Below are 15281 nucleotides of genomic sequence, written 5' to 3'. Positions count from 1 at the left end.
GGAAGATGGTTCCTTACAAAGGATCCTGTTTGTCACCACCCTGTGGGCACTTTTTTGAATTCTTCATTTTAAGGGCCTTGGAAACCATTTCATCATGCATCACCATATGAATATATAATGTTTCCTAAATACTGAATAGTTTTCCTTCATTCTGGGGGCCAAGGGGTGGTAGTTGAAGACAGGCTGGGAACTGCTACCAATCATCACGGTGGCCTGAGTTTCAGAAGGGCTCTATGTTCATCTCCCCTCACTTTTCTTCTCTTACCTCTGTGGGGAGATCATCTGCAGAAATCCTTCTGTGCCCTTCAGTAGACTTGGCATCAAGGAAGACTGAGGTTTTCCAGATCTCCAGTGGCAAAGACCTGGGGCTGTCACTGGGGAGGCTGCACCTGGGCTGGACCCATTTATACTGATGGCACTGGGTCCTGCACTATCTATGCAGCCCTAAAAATAACCCTCAATTAACATTGCGTTTCAAGAATTGGAAAATTTCCCAGAAGTCCATTCTTTCTTCCTTTTCTATTTCATTACATTTCGCAGTAATAATACACAAGCCTGCAGAAAACATGACGGGTAATGAAAAAATGTAATTAATATAAGCAGTGTAAAGCATGTTTTTTTTTTCTCTGTTGTCCTTGCAGAAAATTGCTGCTTTAAACCAAGCAGGATATGAAAATGCATAAACCCCCCCTAATCTGCTGTGGTTTGTAAATATCTTATGCAAAACAGTTAAGTCAACTGTCAGATTTTTTTTTTTTTTTAACATTAAGCCACATATTCTTGTAAAATTTGTTTCCCCTGCAGGACAAATGGAGTGATTTAGACAAGTATTTGTGAGGGGGGAGAAATGGCGGTGATGGTAAGGTTTTTCAACAATAAACCTGAAAGCAGAAAGAACCTCCTTTTTGAATGGCTGCTCTGTCCATTGGTTTCATCTGAACGGCATTGTGTGCTGCCTCTAAGTACACTCAATTTTGTTATAGTACTTGCGAAAAGTAAATGTCCTTGCTACTATTTCACATCAGTATACCTTATCCCATTCATTGAAATAAAGTGATTAAGACGCCAAGAGGCTGTGGTATAGCCAACATGCTGGAGACCATTTTGGGTGACTTATCTGTACCACTAGTAATTATCTATAGGTGTTTGACTAAGAAGTTACAACAGAATTTCAAAACTGAAATACAGAGCATTATTCTGAAAACATCTTCCAAGGCCAGTGCTTACGGTTTGTTTGCATTTGTTCTTTTCTTTGTCCTTTAACAACAACAACAACAAAAACTACAGTTAATATAACTTATGGGTCATTGTTAACTTCTATCTTGTCCTGAGTTCGAAAGGTTTCCTCTGGCCTGGATGTGTGTGAACTTTCAGATTTCGCTCTCTGTGGAAACTCCTGGCCTTGTCACCACTGCTCCACTAGGTTCCCTGGTGAAGGTAGGGTTCCCCCAGCTGAAAAGCGGCGCCTCTCTCCTGTGGCCTTCTGAGCTGCCGTTTGGAGTCCCAGATGTAAGAAATGAAATAATCCACGCTCAGACAGTCACAAAGTGCCCATCTGGCACCCAGAAAGCTTGTGAGATAGAAGCACACAGGCGTGAGCTCACTTTTGCCGTGGCATTTCATAAACAGAGCTGCAGCCTGCTAGAGAAAGGCTTTGGGATGATAACAATCACTTTCCGCTCCCCTCCCTTTTGCCTGCTCCCTTCAAAACACACACACACACACACACACACACACACACACACACACACAGCCTTAGCTTTTTTAAAACATAGGGGCTAGGGAGAAAAAAACAGAGAGCCATCCTCAAAAAGGTAACTTTTTTTTCAGAGGGTCTGAAGGAGAAATTTCCATTAACAGCTAAATCCCTCCCCACCACCTCTCCAGCCTGTTACTGTTTTTATGCCCTCCATCCTAGGATGCACAAGCAATGACGTGAAATGTGACCAGTCAACTCTTAGCTAACTCACTCCTTGTACATCACCCTAAAAATCAGAAAAAGCAGCAGTGGAGGGATTACATAAATCACACACTACTACATTGCTTTCTAGTCCTGAAACCAGATTCACAGGAGAGCCTAATAAAGGACCTCAACACTTCTTCTTTAGCTTCCTTCTGTGTATTTGAGCCAAAGTAGGAGTAACAGAAGCCCGACCAAGGGGGTGTTGTTCAGAGAACACCTTGGGATGAGTGTGTTCATGTGTGAATGCAGAAGGGTGACCGTCCCTACAAATGCTTGCAACTGACATTAAACCCCAAGTTATAATTAAGGAGCAAGGCAGATGTGTAAACTAAGCCTGCTGGGGCAGGGCGTAATTGTTATATCAGATCCCCATTACTCTATGGCTCTAACTCTATTATTATTATTATTATTATTATTATTATTATTATTATTATTTTTAGACGGAGTTTTCACTCTTGTTGCCCAGGCTGGAGTGCAATGCCGCGATCTCGGCTCACCGCCACCTCCGCCTCCCAGGTTCAAGCAATTCTCCTGCCTCAGCCTCCCAAATAGCTGGGATTACACTTGGCTAATTTTTTGTACTTTTAGTAGAGACGGGGTTTCACCATGTTAGTCAGGTTGGTCTCGAACTTCTGACCAGGTGACCCACCCATCTCGGCCTCCCAAAGTGCTGGGATTACAGGCGTGAGCCACCGCGCCTGGCCAACTCTATGATTTTTAAAAAACACAGATTTCTAAGAAATGTACCCAACGACAAGAGTGAGACCCCTAAAGTAACAGGTGACTATGGACACTGTGAAGAAGTTGAGCAACACGCATGGGGCTTCAATGAAAGACTGGTAAAGTCATGTTCTGAATCTGTATTAACCTAGTATTAAAACGAGGAATAAAATCACCTTAGACATTTCACTTGATGTTGTTCTGAACTATAATAAAAAAAAATCAGATTGCATTATCCTTCCCAAATATCACATCCGCTCTCTCAGCAGGTCCAGCCTTGCAAGGAGATCTTTTCAAAGCAACTAGAGTTTTCGGCCCCAGAGCAGAGAAAGATCACCATAACACAGGCAGCGTCCATCCCTGGCCCCTGCTGACCAAATGGCATGCAGGAGAAATGAGGTGGCTGGAAGCTGTCTCTGTGGAATAGAGGTTCCTAGACTTGTAAACCTTAGGGAGGAAGAAACAAATGGCTCTCCCCTTGGGGAACTTTCTCACTCTTCTCCAGCACCGCTCCTGCCTTTCTAGAGAATGGGGTCTGCTTGTTTGCAAATCCAGAGTACCAAGTGGGTAGCACAATGCGATGTTTGTAAATATGATAAACCATTACAATATTACAGCTTTTCATTTGGAAAGCCATTTAGGCAAGAAATGATTACTGACCCATGATATGTAAATGATGGAAATGCAGAAATTAGTATTTGGGTCAACTCATGTATTTTTCAACCATGAAATGAAAATCTCAGTGTTCACATTCCAATTCATACATGAAAGCATCACGGTGCTATTAGTTGACTGTTGTGTTAATTTATTATTGTCTTAGTTAATGTTTTCAGAGCCACCCTGAAGTTATACCTCTACTTTCAATGCACTAATATCGTGGCGAAAAGAGGGGTGCATGTTCCTCTGGGCCAGCGGGTTTCCTGAGGGAATTCGGTGTTAGCTGAGGGGAAAGAAAGTGATTTTGAACGAGGGTGAGGGAATCTCCACCCCAAATATTTCAAATATGGGATCGGTCTTACCCACCCACCCCCTTTTTTGAGTTCATAAAAACTACAAGAATGTGTTGGACACTTATACTACTGTGACAAGTTCCTAGGTGTTCTTGTGAACACAAAAGAATCCAAAAGAGACCTTAGTATTCAAGGTTAAAGCAAAAGAGACTCAATATGAAAATGGCACAAAAACTCAAAGGGAGAGCATTTAGGAAGGCTTCCTGGAGGAGGCCATATTTAAGCTGGTTCTGAAGGGCTGTTAAGACTTGAATAGGCAAAAGGATGGAAAAAAGTCATCCTAGGTGGAAAGCAAGAGAAAAGATTCCAAAAATGGAGTGGATGCCATGCGAACAGATGTCTCACCTTACAGAAACAGAACGTGGGTGCAGCAGAGCAAAGAGTACAGGAGTGCCTTCAGAAATGTCAGGTTGCAACTGAACTTACATGCCATACATCTTGGAGACCCCTCAGAGTTCCTTCCCAGAGAGAACCAGAATAAGTGTGATGGAAAAAATCTGGCCTACTTACACCATGTAAACATGCAGCTATCCTGGGGCTGAGAAGTACCGAGGCGGGAAGGCAAGTGGAGAGGGAGAAAGAGGAATCCAAACATTGGGGAAAGAGAGTCTGGAGTAGGGGTGTTTTAAGGGATGGAATGGAAAGGGTGAGTTTGAGAGACAGGAAATGAAATGTAAGAGATGAATCTGAATGCTGCATCAGAGGGATAGATTTACTGTCAACCCTTAAATTCGACGGGTTTAAAGAGCAAAATGAGTATATGATGCAGAGAGTAAGTGGAGTAAGGAAATGCTGATGGTTTTGCTTTTTAATCTAATTAATTGGCTAGAGGGAACCTTCCGTATTTCCACTGTGCTACTAAAACTCCTCTTCTTGGAACCTCAGTGCATAACAGCCTCAAGATTGGGTAGTGCTGAGATCTTTGGCTCATCCAACCTTGACCCTGGGTTATGATCTGGGTTGGGTTGTGCCAGCACCTTCACAACAGGGACTCACTCAAACCCTTTACTCAGGGTGTCAAGGTCAGAAGAGATGCTCCACCTTCAACAGGTTCTGAATGTAGGACAGTTTTTAATAGGTAGGTTAGACCAGTAGTTCTCAATGAAGGTGCTCTTGCCCACTACAGGATGTTTTAGGAATTTCTGACAGCGTTTTTCAGATGCCACAAAACTATGTGGGAGCCAGAGATGCTAGACTTCTGCTATTCTCAGGACAGTCCTACTCAGTGAAGAATTGTAGAATCGTGCAGCATCCCACATAGCTTTTGAATGCACTGCCCGGCTTTCATGTAGGTGAAACTGTTTATAATGATCTACACCTATGACCTAACTCCAATTGACATATTTTGTTGCCCAATTTTAATACACACTAAAATTTCCGTGAATTTACATCTAACTTGTAAGTTAGGGGAGTATTCTATTTTGTTTGGTTCAGAACTTTGCCAAGAATTAGACACTGAGAAAATAACATCACTGGCAGCAATGCTACTCTGATATTTGAGGGGCATTTGTGGCTGTGATTTCACAAATAGATACAAGCATTTGGCCACTTCATCATGACTTTCACATGTACATATTTAAAAATACATTTTGTTATGAATTAATTTCCTTTTGTTTCTCTTTTATATTACATTTTGGTCATTATATTGATATTTAAAAAATATATGTGTGGGTAATATGCTATTATAATATATATGTTCAGGATAGTAAAGGGAGGATTATAAATGTTATAAAAAGGAGATGTTGGGTCTGATGGGTGGGAACCACAGAGTTAGAAACACAAGAAACTTAGATATGACCTACTATGAATTGTGACCATCTTTTATCTTATTTTTAAAGCTGGGTCAACCAGTGGATCTTTGTGGAACTCCTCTGATAAGCCTACAGTGGTTCAAGCACCATACAGGCATACTGAAGACAGAAAGAAGTGTGAGTCACAGAGTCTCTTCCAAATTTCAGACCTGTGGCAGCTTCCCAGAGGCTGGAGTAGACCAGAAGAGAATGACTAAGGCAGGATGTTCTGGGAGTTACAGTCCTGGCACATAATTGTGAATATGGCACAGAATGAGGTGGTGGGTGTCCAGACTGCACCTAACAATGGGAGCCTGAGAGCAAACGGCTGGAAGGTCAGGCAGGCAGGAGACTGTCAGTAGCAAGAGCAGGTGGGTGCAGATTATGTAGCCTCCAGCACCAGGCTGGGATGAGAGATGGGACTTCACCCCCTGTGGAGGGGCAAGGTAGAAGCAAAGCCTGGACTCAAATCACCAAGATTGAGGCCCAGAAACAAAGGAAGAAAGCTGAAAGTCAGTACCCAAAACATGGGTAAAGCAGGGACCCTGGGCTCAACGTAGCAGGCAGGAACTCAGAGGGGCTGACGTCCAGGGCAGACCAGCAGCAGACCATGTTGGGTCATGGCCTAGGGGTTAGAGTGGCTTAATATGTTTTGCTGAAAGGACAGATGGATTTCTGTGCCAGGTTTTAAAGAGGAAGCCAGGTGTGGATTCTGGGAGCCACGCTGGATCTGACACTCAGGCAGTTTGTCATCTAATTGGAAGAGCCAAAGTATGAATACATAACAAATGAGTCACCTGAGCTGTTGTTAACTGAACATGGGGCAGTATTTCAAGAGTACCTGAAAGCCCATTATGCATTGCCTGGCTTGGGCCAAGGAGGGCATGTGACTCTAGGATACGAAAGAGTCCTCTGGGTTGGAGTAGATTCTGAAGGTTTCATGGAAGCACAAAGGGTTAAGCTGACCCTTGGAGTGGATGAATGGATAACTAAATTAATTCAGTCACTCATTCACTCAAAAAATACTTAGAAATCCCTGCAGTGAGATAGGTACCAAGAATAAAGAGGTGAACAATAGGGACACTGACGTTGGCTGCATAGAAATCACAGGCTCAGGTAGGTTTGAGAGAAGCAAACAAGCAAGCAGGGATGAGCAGATTTCAGCCGGGACTGGAGGAAGTACGTAAGTCCAGTGAGGCACACCTAGGGCCAGCTTCTAAGGAAGTGTTCTGCTAACTTGGGCTGCTGCCAGGCCCAGCATTAATTGTGCATACTTTCTACCTGCTTTAAGGCTTGATCCTAAAGAAAACTAAAAATATTATTAATATAAACTCTTTGAGCTAGGGGGTGGCAAACACTTTCTGTAAAGGCCCGGATATTAAACATTGTAGGCTTTGCAGGTGTGTCATGAAATACTATTCTTGTTTTGATTGTTTTCAACCATCTAAAAATGTAAAACTCATGTTTAGCTTACAGGCCAGATTTGGCCTGCAGGCTGCAGTTTGCTGACCCTGGTCTAGGTCAATACAGTTACTTTTGTTCATAGACCAACAAGGTGTTCAAGTGCATTGGTGGATAATAATAAGTACTATTTACTATAAGTAACATTCGTAGAACATGAAACTTTGTCCAATGTTTTTCATATTTATGAATATATATATTTACATATATCCCACTGTGTCCGGAATTGGTGGGTTCTTGGTCTCACTGACTTCAAGAATGAAGCCGCGGACCCTCGCGGTGAGTGTTACAGCTTTTAAGGCAGCGCGTCTGGAGTGGTTCGTTCCTCCCAGTGGGCTCGCGGTCTTGCTGGCTTCAGGAGTGAAGCTGCAGACTTTGGAGGTGAGTGTTACAGCTCATAAAAGCAGTGTGGACCCAAAGAGTGAGCAGTAGCAAGATTTATTGCAAAGAGTGAAAGAACAAAGCTTACAGAACGTGGAAGGGGACCCGACCGGGTTGCCACTGCTGGCTCAGACAGCCTGCTTTTATTCTCTTATCTGGCCCCACTCACGTCCTGCTGATTGGTAGAGCCCAGTGGTCTGTTTTGACAGGGCGCTGATTGGTGCGTTTACCATCTCTGAGCTAGACACAAAGGTTCTCCACGTCCCCATCAGATCAGTTAGATACAGAGTATAGACACAAAGGTTCTCCAAGGCCCCACCAGAGCAGCCAGACACAGGGTGCTGATTGGTGTGTCCACAATCCCTGAGCTAGACATAAAGGTTCTCCACATCTCCACCAGACTCAGGAACCCAGCTGGCTTCACTCAGTGGATCCCGCACCGGGGCTGCAGGTGGAGCTGCCTGCCAGTCCCGCGCTGCGCGCTCGCACTCCTCAGCCCTTGGGTGGTCGATGGGACTGGGCGCTGTGGAGCAGGGGGTGGCGCTCGTCCGCGAGGCTCGGGCCGCACAGGAGCCCATGGAGGGGGTGGGAGGCTCAGGATGGCGGGCTGCAGGTCCCGAGCCCTGCCCCTGGGGGAAGGCAGCTAAGGCCCGGTGAGAAATCGAGTGCAGCGCGGGTGGGCTGGCACTGCTGGGGGACCCAGTACACCCTCCGCAGCCGCTGGCCCGGGTGCCAAGCCCCTCATTGCCCGGGGCGGCAGGGCCGGCGGGCTGCTCTGAGTGCGGGGGACGGGGGGGGGGGGCGCCAAGCCCACGCCCACCCGGAACTCCAGCCGGCCGGCAAGCGCCGCGCGCAGCCCCGGTTCCCGCTCGCGCCTCTCCCTCCACACCTCCCTGCAAGCTGAGGGAGCCGGCTCCCGCCTTGGGCAGCCCAAAAAGGGGCTCCCACAGTGCAGCGGTGGCCTGAAGGGCTCCTCAAGTGCCACCAAAGTGGGAGCCCAGGCAGAGGAGGCGCCGAGAGCGAGTGAGGGCTGTGAGGACTGCCAGCATGCTGTCACCTCCCACCACCTGGCTCCTGAAACAATAGAACTGGAGAAGGTAAGCCATATAATGTCTTTATTCCTCATTTCAGAGATGGTTTGAAGCTCAGAAAAGTTCCCTTGTCACATTAAGTTATAGGGCCACAAAAACCACTGGGTCTCAGATCCAGTGATTCCAGAGCGTGCCCTTGATCTACAGCTACTTTGAACTGGCCATCCAGCCAAGTATTCGCAACTTTCACAGGATGCTTTAGTTTTGAGTGTGAAATTCGAGGCTTACACTTAAAAAAACAAACAAATATTGGATATGGTCTGAATTCTTGTCAGTGCTATCAGGAGAGGATTGAGTAGACTATTCTATATCCAGGCACTGGCCTAAGTGCTGGGAACACATCACTAAATTGAATAGACACAATCCCTGCTTTTATTAATAGTTTGCTTTCTAATGAAAATAATTCTAATGATAATGACACAACAGTAGGACAAGTAGCAGCTACTTAAAGCCATGTATTGTGTTTGGAGTTATAAATGTCTTATCAGTAATCCTCAAAATAGTGCTATAAAGTGGGTCTTACTCTCCTCATTTTACAAATACATTAATAACAATAGCTAACATGTGGAACTTACTCCATACTTGGAAGGAGCTGTGCAGAGGAGATAAGGGAGCAGGTGGGTAGCCAAGGGGGATTTGAACTCAGGTTTATACACTCTAGAGTCTAAGGCCTCCCTACTTGGTGCTGAAGCGAAACCCTAGGCCATGGCCATTTGACTGCATCAACTCACCTCTACTTGTCCATGCCTAGTGGATTTCAATCAGATGTAGTGTTCCTTCATTTTAGTAGTTTGTCATTTATGAGCTAAGGCAGCCAGAGAGCACTTATTCATTAGTGCTTTACACAGTGATGATTGCTGAGATGGCACTTCCGGAGTCATATAATGCTATTTTCTAAAGCTTATAACTCTGAGGTAATTGCCTCAGGGATTACAATTTCATCCATGTTCCTTTTGTCATAGGTGTAGTTGGGGAAACACTGCCACTGACGTGTCGTTGGGCACTTTTGAGGCACAGGCATCTACCTTAAGGTTTCAGGGGACACTGAGTTTAATTTAAAACTGTTAGAAAAGAAAGAAGATGGGAGTGATGTGCTGGTTGAAATTCTTCCCTTCCTTTGCTACGCTCATTCTCTTTTTACTTACTCTATTCAAAGTGAGGCCACTGACAGACACCTCTCTAGGACTGTTAACATTATTATTTAACTTGCATGAATGTAGCAAAATTCAAGGTTCAGAATCAAATGACCTTTCTTTAGCTTCTCAACTTATTGTGGCACAGGTGCACAAAGGAGGTTTTGTAAGCGCCCTTTTTTTTCAGTCTGGGAAATTACCGAAGCTTACGCATGAAGGGGAACCCTAGCAGCCTTAATTTTAAACTTCCCAAATTTTCTGTGATTAAGACTTTGGCAGAAAATAGATTCTTTTTTGTGAGTGTGTTAAAAAGAAATACTGAATAACGTGTAAATGGTTTTTCCTTATAAATACATTTATCCGAAGAACTCCATTATTGCATAAATTACTTCTTCAAAATTAATTTCTATTTTTTTAAAGAGATGAAACCCATGTTTTCAATGTGCCATTAGGAAAGCTCAGTGATCACATATAATAACAATATATTAAAAGCCATACAGAAAAGAACCTATTTTTTAAAACCCATAAGTCAACAGACTAGAAAAATGACAGACTAGCTATTCATGCAAATTAGCTAACTCACATTTATCAGAGAAAATATTTCATAGCATTAACAACGCTGTCGTTTAAGAAAAATTAAATGGGGCCTAGAACCACACATTTATTTTTACTGCATTCATTATTCATTTGCATGTTTCTTTCCTCCCTTTAAAAAAAAAAAAGTATGTAAGTTTTGAATTCAAAGTTTAGTAGAGGAAGAAGCAGATGATTTTCTCATTTTAGTGACCCTGTGGTTAGCAGCAATAAAGCAACAGGAACAAATCTGGCTTGAAATGTGTCCAAACCCACATCTCCCAGTGTGCACAAAAGGCAAAAAAGTAAGATGTGCAGCGGATATTAACATGAGTAATCTTGGAAATCTAAATATTAAACATATGTCAAAGATTATCAAATACACATCCACATGTCTTATAGAGATGTCTTTCATCTGAGGAGCTCCAATCCATTTCAATGTGCATAGACTATTTTCTAGCCCTGAAGGCCTCATCAAAGCTTGGCATATCCAGCAACTACAGCACAGTTTTTTAGATGGGTCCTTATGAGGTAATAACTCCTCAGCTCCCACATCTTCCTGAAAGACAGTCTTATTAATTTCTGCCCCCACCTAGAGATGTTATTTTAAGTCCAGGTTGATTAAGTCATTTGCCCAGTAAGCTGTGCAATTGGGGAAATTTCCTGTGGTCTTTGACTTGTGTTCTGATGCTGAGGTCACTTGAACCCATGTTTGACTCCGTCTACAGGACTCTTATTCTAACAGTCCAGAGAAGAATGTTCCGGACGAGACACTGAGAAGTCATATTGTCTTATCTCCTGGGCACTGTGTGAAGGCTGACTTAATTCCTCCTCTCCATTAGTAAAATACACTTATAATACTTGGCATCTTCTTCCCTCTAAACCTTATTCTTTGGATTAATTGAAGATGTATTTTGGAAGTACTTACAGTTCCTCCTAAAAGGGCGTAATATTATAATAGGGAGCCAGCCCCCCCTTTTTTGTATATTGGCCATTGAATAATATTATTTTATAAAACATCTTAGTGCAATGTATCCTTAATTTTTCTTAGCCTCAGTTTTGTCATCTGTGAATTGCAAAAGACAAGCTGACTCTCAATATTTCACAATGAGATCATGCATGTGAGAAGACTTTGTAAACTCTAAAGCTTTATACAAATGTAGAAAGGCACATGTTCCAGAAAGAGGCCCCAGCCCCAAGTGATAACTGGTGCACTGAAATCCAATTTCGTTTCCACATTCGTCCTTCCTTGGCAAATGTCACAGCTTTGTGTAATTTGTAAAGTCTTCATTATTAGCTAACTGTGTTGTCCTGTGCGGACAGGCTGTGAGGCAGAAACCAGATTACAGTACTTACCTTTGTGCTACTGCCCTCTCGGGGAGTCTGGCACGTAGTAGGAGCTCAACAAATGCGTGCTGAATTGAACTGAATTGTGCAGAGGGTGTGAGGACTTGGAGTGAACAAAACAACTGAACGCAAGATCAACCACTAGCTTGGTTGACCCTCTCCAGGGAGGCAGTGTTCCGGGACACTGCGTTGAGACAGGTCACTTGAGGACTAGGGAAAGGACACAGCCATTCTCTATAGCAGGGCAGAGTGCTCAGAGCAATTGTGATGGGTGGGATGTTGCAATCTGTCCCCTTTTCTCTCCTGTCGGCCGACGGGGGAAGTTGTTCTCCTGGGTGGCTTTCCTTCTGATGCTTTCTCTCACCTTCCCTTCCGTCTTTTACCACTTGGAGGAAGGAGAAATGCTGAGCCTTTTCTTATTTGTTGCTTATAGGCTTTTTCTCACTCTGAGAAAGCTTAGATTCTTTGGGGAAATAACGTAGATTCCCTAGCTTTCTTCTTTAGGGAATGCACAGGAGCTAGAAAAGGCGATCTCCAGATTATGTCACATGGTGAGGGTAGGGGAGAAAGGAGAAAGGATGGCATTTTAGGGAACTACGTCAGCACACACTTTTGGGAGGAAGATTTGCTTACTCAATTTGTCTTTAAACCAAAGCATCTGTTTTGGTCATTAAAGTAAAACATCTTGGATGATTTAAAAAAATGCCCTATTCGTTCATTTTGACCTATATATTCTCCTAGACCACATTTTGAGAAATAATCAAGAAAAATGTATCCTCCAATAATTTTACTTGCTTTGTCAATGTGTTCCCAAATAACATGACTTGATTCTTGATTCTCCCTAACCCATTTGATTACTTTCCTTCCTGCCCTCACCACCTTTGAAATAAAAACTACTGTTATCAGCTAAAGAATCTCAAAACAGAACATAATTTTCTGTTACCAGAACAAAGGGTTAAGCTAAAGGTGTGGTTTACTTTCTGTCCTCTGAGTCATGGAGAGTATACATATACTCATCATTGTCTTCTTTGTTCCTGACTACTTATCTTTCTTTCATCTTCATCTTTATCTGTAACCTATATCTCATAAGCTGAGTGTGCAAGATCCTCAGTCCCTCAAAGCATCATCTACCCTGGGTAGAGACACAAACAGATCTGGGGCTGCAGCTGTTGCCTGAGTCTTCTCCCTCTGGACTAAGGGAACTGTGTTCTGCAAGAAAAGCCTACATGCAAAAATCACATTTTAGCTGCTCTTTAATAATTTCCTTTTCATCCTTTTCCCAGCCACTTTCTCAAAACCACGTAGAAAGCTTTGCTTTTGGTTCTAAGCTGTAAGGAATCAAAGAAAGAAGAGAGGAATGGCAGAAGATCTAGATCTGGGGTCATTGAGGTAGAGCATTATTCTTTAGCTGATTCAGGTGAGACTATAAAAAACTAGTGAAAGTTGCTGAATGTGATGGCAGCTCAGCAGTCAACACTTGTACACCTTCCCACCTCTATTTTAGGGTAAACTACTAGATGAAGACAGACAATGTGGCTAGAATGAAACTCTAGTGACTGACAAGTGCGTATTTTCAGAGAATGGAGTATATTTAAATGAAAGCATTTATAAAACATTTATTTGAATATATCACATTCAACCCTTGACTCATCAAAGCCCCAAAGTCTGTTTATACTGAATAACTCTTTAAAACAAGCCACTTGTCATTTGCATACATCTGGACATATATTTACTGACATTAGCCAAAATAGTAAACTGCAGCCAATTGGAAAGTCAAAATGTTCATTGCAATTTAGTTTATTAAAGAATGTGTTTGGTTCTTTAGAGACACCATATGAAGAATATCATGGCAAGCTAAAGGCATACATATTTTTGCTTGTGGCTTCATTACTGTAGTTCAAGTACAGTTGACCCTTGAATAACATGGAGTTGAACTGTGGGAGTCCACTTACATGTAGATTTTTTTCAATAAAAGTTACACTGAGTGCAATTGCCTCTCCTGCTTCCCCTTCCACTGCCTCTATCTCTTCTACCTCTGCCATCCCTGAGACAGCAAGACTATCTTCTCTTCTTCCTCCTCCTCAGCTGACTCAATGTGAAGATGATGAGGATGAAGACCTTTATGATGATCTACTTCCACTTAATGAATAGTGATATGGTTTGTCTCTGTCCCAACCCAAATCTCACCTTTTATTGTAATTATCCCCACATGTCATGGGAGGGACCCAGTGGGAGGTGGCCAAATCATGGAGGCAGGTTTTTCCTGTGCTGTTCTTGTGTTAGTGAATAAATCTCACCAGATTTGATGGAGTTCCCCTGCACATGCCCTCTCTTGCCTGCTGCCATGTAAGATGTCCCTTTGCTCTTCCTTCATCTCCCACCATGATTGTGAGGCCTCCCCAGCCATGTGGAACTGTGAGTCCATTAAACCTCTTTCCTCTATAAATTACCCAGTCTCGGGTATGTCTTTATTAGCAGCATGAGAACAGATGAATACAAATACTAAATATATTTTCTATTCTTTATTATTTTCTTTTTAACATTTTCTTTTCTCTAGCTTACTTTATTGTAAGAATGCATATATAATACATAAAACATACAAAATATGTGTTAATCAACTGTTTATGTTACTGGTAAGGCATCTATCTGGTCAGTGGTAGGCTATTAGTAGTTCAGTTTTTGTTTGGAGAGTTGGAAGTTATACTCAATTTTAGGCCAGGCATGGTGGCACATGCCTGTAATCCTGGCACTTTGGGAGGCCAAGGTGGGCAGATCACCTGAGGTCAGGAGTTTGAGACCAGCCTGGCCAACATGGTGAAGCCCTGTCTCTACTAAAAATATAAAAATTAGCCAGGTGTGGTGGTGCATGCCTGTAATTCCAGCTACTTGGGAGGCTGAGTCAGGACAATTACTTGAACTTGGGAGGCGGAGGTTGCAGTGAGCCAAGATCATGCCACTGCACTCCAGCCTGAGTGACAGAGCAAGACTGCCTCAAAAAAAAAAAAAAAAAAAGTCATACTCAATTTTCAACTGCATAGGGAGGGGTCAGCACCCCTAATCCTTGCATTGTTCAAAACTGTTATTCAGAACCGGTGAGAAGCTATAGCTGGATCAGATCTTTAGAATCTTTGAAGTTGGAAAGAATATTAAAGATCGTCTAGTCCAGTGTTTTTCATACCCTCCTGATGATGCTAATTCCTGATTCTTATTCCATTCCTATTGAATTTGAATCTCCAGGGATAGGGACTGGGAAACTGTTTAAACAACATGATACTTTTATCATCAGGGCAGTTTTAAATAGATTTTTTAAATTTTTAAATTAAAAAATAAATTATGCAAATAGAGATGTTGCCTTACTATGTTGCCCAGGCTCATCTTGAACTCCTGGGCTCAAGCGATCCAACTGCCTCAGCCTCCCAAAGGGTTGGGATTACAGGCGTGAACCACTGATTCTCAGCCTTATGTATCTTATATATCAGAATTATCTGCAGAGGTTGTTAAAAATACAGAAGGCTGGGTAGTGGACATCATGTCCTTAGATTCTAATTCCATCTATGCATCTACATTTTTAACAAGCTCCACAGGCAATGCCAAAGCAAGTTTGGGAATCGGTGATCTAGTTTGATTTCTTACACGTGACTAATCTCTTCCAAAACATTCTGCTTAAACAAGTCACTCAAAAGCCAGGGTATTTCCTCGTTGGGGGGATGCCTAATTTTAGATATTACTTCCATTTGTTGGGCCAAAGTATGACCTCCTGTAACCTCTACCCTCGAGTCTCAGTTTATCTTCCAGAGCAACAGAATAATTAT

The sequence above is a fragment of the Nomascus leucogenys genome, chromosome 12, assembly GCF_006542625.1.
Source record: "Nomascus leucogenys isolate Asia chromosome 12, Asia_NLE_v1, whole genome shotgun sequence".
NCBI classification, from domain to species: domain Eukaryota; kingdom Metazoa; phylum Chordata; class Mammalia; order Primates; family Hylobatidae; genus Nomascus; species Nomascus leucogenys.
Note: the sequence above shows the minus strand (reverse complement) of the source record.